Source organism: Pseudophryne corroboree, chromosome 2 (genome assembly GCF_028390025.1).
Source record: "Pseudophryne corroboree isolate aPseCor3 chromosome 2, aPseCor3.hap2, whole genome shotgun sequence".
Lineage (NCBI taxonomy): Eukaryota > Metazoa > Chordata > Amphibia > Anura > Myobatrachidae > Pseudophryne > Pseudophryne corroboree.
Window position 1 is genome coordinate 334,588,611 of NC_086445.1, and position 7,864 is coordinate 334,596,474.

Below are 7,864 nucleotides of genomic sequence, written 5' to 3' on the forward strand. Positions count from 1 at the left end.
CATCCATAAGTATACTAGTATCCATCCATCTCCATTGTTTACCTGAGGTGCCTTTTAGTTGTGCCTATTAAAATATGCGTCATGTGCTGTTTGGGGAGTATTTTTTTGAAGGGCCATCCTGCGTGACACTGCAGTGCCACTCCTAGATGGGCCAGGTGTTTGTGTCGGCCACTAGGGTCGCTTAGCTTACTCACACAGCTACCTCATTGCGCCTCTTTTTTTCTTTGCGTCATGTGCTGTTTGGGGAGTGTTTTTTGGAAGGGCCATCCTGCGTGACACTGCAGTGCCACTCCTAGATGGGCCAGGTGTTTGTGTCGGCCACTAGGGTCGCTTAGCTTAGTCATCCAGCGACCTCGGTGCAAATTTTAGGACTAAAAATAATATTGTTAGGTGTGAGGTGTTCAGAATAGACTGAAAATGAGTGGAAATTATGGTTTTTGAGGTTAATAATACTTTGGGATCAAAATGACCCCCAAATTCTATGATTTAAGCTGTTTTTTAGTGTTTTTTGAAAAAAACACCCGAATCCAAAACACACCCGAATCCGACAAAAAAAATTCGGTGAGGTTTTGCCAAAATGCGGTCGAACCCAAAACACGGCCGCGGAACCGAACCCAAAACCAAAACACAAAACCCGAAAAATTTCAAGTGCACATCTCTAGTATAAATATGTGTGTACATGTGATAGGGCATATTGGGCCTAATTCAAGGTTGATTGCAAAACAAAACTTTCCTCTAATGGGCAAAACCATGTGCAGTGCAGGTGGGGTAGATATAACATGTGTAGAATGAGTTAGATTTGGGTGGGGTGTGCTCAAACTGAAATCTAAATTGCAGTGTAAAAATAAAGCAGCCAGTATTTACCCTGCACAGAAATAATATAACCCACCCAAATCTAACTCTCTCAGCACATGTTATATCTGCCACACCTGCAGTGCACATGGTTTTGACCATCAGAGGAAAATTTTGTTTTTCAATCAACCTTGAATTAGGCCCATGGGTTGTAAGCTCCACTGGACTGATGTAACTGGCCAAATATTCTCTGTAAAAAGCGTAGAATATGTGTGCGCTATATAAATAACTGATAATAATAATAATAATAATAATAATAATAATGAACCAACAAGAAAAAAGTGACTTACAGTACAAGACAATGTATAACAAGTAATGGTATATAAACATTGCCCCATCAACTGACGTAAGCATAAAATAAGCTTCAGGGAGGCAGAAACCAAGATTTAAAGTATGTGCCATTGTAGGGAGTATGGAGTAGAAGATGTTAGAGAATGAAAAACACATGAGGGTAGAGGGAACTGCACATGAAAGCTTACATTATAAAGGGGAGGAGCAGACAGACAGGGGTAACATAGATGGGGTAGACAGCAGTGACGTGCGGTGAGGTCATTGTCTGGGGAGGCAGTAAGATATATAGTAATCCCATCAGCACCTCCGGTGCATCACTGACACCTACATAATCATGCCAGCCAGTGGCGGAACTAGCAAGCGGTGGGCCCAGGTGCGACAAAATGTCACCCCTGGAGAGGATCTGGTGTGGGGGACCTGCTCAGGGACAGAGAAATGGATACCTAGCAACAGTGCCGTAACTAGACATTTTAGCGCTGTGTGCAAGAAATGGCATTGGAGCCCCCCACCTCCATGTAAAATGGGCAGTGTGCGCCGTGGGCGCGCGCAAAAAATATAGAGGCGTGGCTTCGTGGGGAAGGGATGTGGCCACAAAGTAATACCAATTCATATAACGATGCACAGTAGTCTCCATTATTCAAATTACGCCGCACAGTAGCGCCACTACACCAGGTAGAGCCCCTTTTACACCTTACGGCGGACAGATTCCTCTTTTTACACATTACGGCAGACAGCGTCCCCTTTTTACACATAACGGCAGACAGCATCCCCTTTTTACACATAACGGCAGACAGCATCCCCTTTTTCACATTACGGCAGACAGTGTGCCCTTTTTACACATAACGGCAGACAGCGTGCCCTTTTTACACATAACGGCAGACAGCGTCCCCTTTTTACACATAACGGCAGACAGCATCCCCTTTTCACACATAACGGCAGACAGCGTCCCCTTTTTTTACACATTACGGCAGCCAGTCCTCTTTTTTACACATTACAGCAGACAGTCCCCCTTTTTACACATTACAGCAGACAGCGTCCCCTTTTTACACATAATGGCAGACAGAATATATAGCTTGAATGATCCAGGGTGACTGACCAGCAAGAAGTCCGGCCCGGGCCAGTTGAAGCAGAAGGGAATGTCATCACTGAGAGCAGGCATGGCTCTCCCGCCGACTAGCACACCCCGTACAGGACAGCGAGGACTGGAAAGGAAGCGCGCACAGCCGCCAGCTGTGCACCATCTACTCCCGGTGAAGTAGCAGCAACCAACCGCCGGGTCCCGCTAGCTCTGGGGCTGCCGCTGCTGTAGTGACAGCTCTACAGTAGCTGGTCCAGGTAGCCGCCTCCGCTTCACCACGCCGCATGATTGGACGAGTGGATACAGCACTGGATCCGCTGTCCAATCACATCTGCCTCGCTGACAGGGGCGGGTTTCCCCTGTCAACGAGGCACTTGCAGAAGTTCCGCTTTTCCTCTGGTTTCAATGGGCTTTTTCAGCCCAGTGCTTTGCCCCGCCGCCCTGCTTTTACCTGTACCTATTATAAATGGGAGGCACTGCTATAAGTGCCTCCCAAACTACTTTTAATCACGGAAATGGATAGGTTAATATAAAGAAATTACTTATGACACAGAATATGTGTCATAAGTATTTTCTTTATATTATTTTAATCATTAAAGACAGGGGAGGCACTGCCTCCCATGACTGCACGTCCCTGGTAGACAGTGGGCACAGAACAGAGGGTTAGGATGAGAGATGGCTGGGTGCGATAAAGTCTTAAGAGTCCAATTCATGTTTTGTAAAGAGGTGGAGAATTCCAGAGATACAGTAGGGCAGTGATGGCTAACCTTGACACTCCAGCTGTTGTTGAACTACACATCCCAGCATGCCCTGCATCAGTTTTAGCATGGCCAAACAGCAAAACTGTAGCAGGGCATGCTGGGATGTGTAGTTCAACAACAGCTGGAGTGTCAAGGTTAGCCATCACTGCAGTAGAGAGCAGTAACATCTTGGAGGAGGGTGTGGGAGGAGGTAATAAATAGGCAGGAGATGCGGCATGCATGTGTGGAGCGAATATCCATCCATTTCCTCAGGCTTCTGGCCAGCTAATATCCTGAGGGAGTAGATGGATGTTCCGTGAAATGCATAGATTTTTATGGTATTTTCTCATTACTCTCTTTATTGTTAGTCTCTTTACTGTTACTCGCATGCAAGTCGACTATTATGATATTTTATTTTTAATTTATTTATTGTTTATATATTGTTACTTTCTTTATTGTTACACGCACTATATTTTTCGCACTATTTTTTTTATAGAATTTGCTCAGGGGATTTGGGTGTTATCGTTCACACAGCGCATTACACGCATCGCTAGTGACATCATTATGTCAAGCCCCTTTTCATCCCCTTTGGGTAGGTTTATTAAAATTCTAATTACATAGTTTTCCTATTTCCCACCTTAAGAATACCTACAGTATGTTAAAATTAATCTTTCTAACATATCAGAAAGAAAGAAAGAGAATTAGTGATGAGTCAGTGAGTGAGTGAGGGCTTTTGCATTTTTGTAGTTTTATTAAATTCTACACTCCGGAGGTGCAATCCTAATTTTTATCAGATTGTTCTTTTGGGCGTTATCGTTCCAACACAGCAAGCAACGCATGGGTAATGACTTCATTATGTCAACACCCTTTTCATCCCCTTAGGGGAGGATTTTTAAAATTCTAATTACATAGTTTTCCTATTTCCCACCTGCAGAAGACCTACTGTATTTTAAATTTCATCTTTCTTACATATCGGAAAGTAAAAGAATTAGTGATGAGTCAGTGAGTGAGGGAGGAAGGGAGGGAGTGAATGAGTTAGGGCTTTTGCATTTTTGTAGTTTAACCCCAGGATATCTGTTCCTATTGTGAACTCCAATCTACATGAATAGGAGGAGAAGAAGGATATCTGTGGAACAATGGACACCTTTTTTTGCTACATTTTATGAATTTTGAATAAATATGTGAAATAAGTTGATCAATTTTGTCATTTTAGATTTAAAGTGTTATATTTTGCCAATTGGCGGCTCTTGCTGATGGTGTAACGATTTATGTCATAATAACATAGAGGCGACTATTCACTATTGTTGTGTGTGTGTGTGTGTGTGTGTGTGTGTGTGTGTATATATAGATATAAATTAGAGATGAGTGGGTTCGGTTCCACCCGAACTTCACTACCCGTGCCTGGATCCGAGTCAGGCTCTGGATTTCCTGCCTGACTCGGAAACCATAACTAGGCAAAATGTCATCATACCTCTGTCGGATTCTCGCGGATTTGGATTCCATATAAGGATCCGTGCACTGCTGCCATTTTCACTCTGGCATTGGATAGTGTAGAGAAAGGACGTGCCTCCGTCCTTAGTGCCCTGCATCAGTTCAGTGGTAGTGTCTTGTGCTGCATTAGTCCAGTCACAGTGGTGATGTCCTCTGCTGCCATATGTCCAGTGCTGCTGTATAAGTCCAGTCTAGTGGTGCTGTGTTGTGCTGCATCAGTCCAGTGGTGGTGTCTTGTGCTGCATTATTCCAGTCACAGTGGTGGTGTCCTCTGTGCAATATATCCAGTGCTGCTGTATAAGTTCAGTCCAGGGGTGCTGTGTTGTGCTGCATCAGTCCAGTGGTGGTGTATTGTGCTGCATCAGTCCAGTCACAGTTGTGGTGTCCTCTGCTGCCATATGTCCAGTGCTGCTGTATAAGTCTAATCCATTGCAGTGGTGCTGTGTTATCCTGCATCAATCCAGTGGTGGTGTCCCTGTGCTGCTGTATATGTACAGTGGTACTGCCGTATATGTCCAACGGTACTGCCGTATAAATCCAGTGATACTGCCGTATATGTCCAGTGGTACTGCCATATAATTCCAGTGGTACTGGCATATAAATCCAGTCCAGTGATACTGCTGTATAATTCCAGTGGTACTGTCGTATAATTCCAGCGTTACTGGTATATAAATCCAGTCCAGTGATACTGCCGTATATATGTCCAGTGGTACTGCCGTATTATTCCAGTGGTACTGGCGTATAACTCCAGCGGTACTGGTGTATAAATCCAGTCCAGTGATACTGCCATATATGTCCAGTGGTACTGACATATAATTTCAGTGATACTGGCAAATATGTCCAGTGGTCATGCCATATTAATCCAGTGGTACTGGTGTACAAATCCAGTCCAGTGATACTGCCGTATATGTCCTGTGGTACCGCCATATAAATCCAGTGATACTTATGTATATGTCCAGTGGTACTGCTAAATAAATACAGTGGAACTGTGGTATAAATCCAGTCCAGTCATACTGCTGTATATGTCCAGTGGTACTGCCATATAATTCCAGTGACATTGCTGTATATATCCAGTGGTACTGCCGTATATGTCCAGTGGTACTGCCGTATAAATTCAGTCCAGTGATACTGCCATATTTGTCCAGTGATACTGCCATATATGTCCAGTGATACTGCCATATATGTACACTGGTAATGCCATATAAATCCACTGGTACTGTTGAATATGTCCAGTGATACTGCCGTATATGTCTACTGGTAATGCTGTATAAATCCAGTGGTACTGCTGTATAAATCCAGTAATACTGCTGTATACGTCAAGTGGTACTCCATATAAATCCAGAATTACTGGCATATAAATCCAGTCCAGTGATACTGCCGTATATGTCCAGTGGTACTGCCGTATAAATCCAGTGATACTGCCATATATGTCCAGTGGTACTGCAATATAAATCCAGTGGTACTGCCATGTAAATCCAATGGTACTGCCATATAAATCCAGTGATACTGGCGTATATGTCCAGTGGCACTGCCGTATAAATCCAGTAGTACTGGCATATAAATCCAGTCCAGTGATACTGCCGTCTATGTCCAGTGGTAATGCCGTATAATTCCAGTGATACTGCCATATAATTAGAGTGGTACTGGTGTATAAGTCAGGTGATACTGCCATATAAATCCAGTCCAGTGGTACTGCCGTATAATTCCAGTGATGCTGCTATATAATTCCAGTGATACTGCCGTATAATTCCAGTGGTAATGGCGGATAAATCCAGTGATACTGCCGTATAATACCAATGATACTGCCGTATAATTCCAGTGGTACTGGTGTATAAATCCAGAGATACTGCAGTATAATTCCAGTGATACTGCTGTATAATTCAAGTGATACTGCCTTATAATTCCATTGGTACTGCTGTATAAATCCAGTCCAGTGGTGCTGCCATATAAGTTCAGTGGTGCTGTCCTGTGATGTATATTATTTACTCCAAATAAAGGACTTATTAATATTTAATCCAAATATTTTTCACAGGGTTTGCCTATGTGGTGTAGAGGTACGCTTTCCTGTACTGCATATTGTGTTATTTAACTCCAGAAAAATAATGGAGAACAAAATTTTTGGGGATAAAATAGGGAAAGATCAAGAACCACTTCCTCATATTACTGAAGCTGCTGCCACTAGTCATGACATAGACAATGACATGCCAACAGCGTCGTCTGCCAAGGCCAATGCCCAATATGATAGTAGATGGCATGTAAAATCCAAAAATCCAAAGTTCAGTAAAAAGACCCTAAAAAATAAATATAAATGGCCTGAAGAGAAATGTAAACTTGCCAATATGCCATTTATAACACGGAGTGGCAAGGAGTGGCTAAGGCCCTGGCCTATGTTCATGACTAGTGGTTCAGCTTCACATGAGGATGGAAGCCCTCATACTCTCGCTAGAAAAATGATAAGAGTTAAGCTGGTAAAAGCACAGCAAAGAACTGTGCATTCTAAGATGGTATCACAAATCCCCAAGGAGAGTCAAAGTGTGTTGGCGGTTGCGATGCCTGACCTTGCCAACACTGGACAGGAAGAGGTGGCTCCTTCCACCATTTACACACCCTCTGCAAGTGCTGGAAGTAGCAACCACAGTCCAGTTTCTGATATTCAAATTGAAGATGTCACTGTTGAAGTACACCAGGATGAGGATATTGGTGTTGCTGGCGCTGAGGAGGAAGTTGACAATGAGGATTTTGATGGTGATGTGGTTTGTTTAAATCAGGCACCGGGGAAGACACCTTTTGTCCGTGGGATGAATAAGCCTATTGTGATGCCTGGGCAAAATACCAAAAAAGCCACCTCTTCAGTCTGGAACTATTTCACCACAAATCCAGACAACAGTTGTCAAGGCGTGTGTTGCCTCTGTCAATCTGTAATAAGTAGGGGTAAGGATGTTATCCACCAAGGAATATCCTCCCTTATATGTCACCTGCTGTGCATTCATCAGAAGTCAGTGTCAAGTTGTGATACTTTGTGTAAGAGTGTAAGAAGTCCACTGACAACTAAATCCCTTCTTCCTCTTGTACCCAAGCTCCTGCAAGCCACACCACCAACTCCCTCAACATCAACTTCCTCCTCAGTCAGGAACGTCAATAGTCCTGCAGGCCATGTCACTGGCAAGACTGGGTTGTCCTCTCCAAACCGGGATTCCTCCAGAGGATCCTAGAGTGGTATGCCGCATGCTGCTTTTGCTGCTGCTGTTGTTGCTGCTGGGAGTCAATCGTCATCCCAGAGGGGAAGTCAGAAGACCACTTGTACTACTTCCAGTAAGCAACTGACTGTTGAACAGTCCTTTGTGAGGAAGATGAAATATGACGGCAGTCATCCTGTTGCAAAGCGGATAACTGAGGCCTTGACAGCTATGTT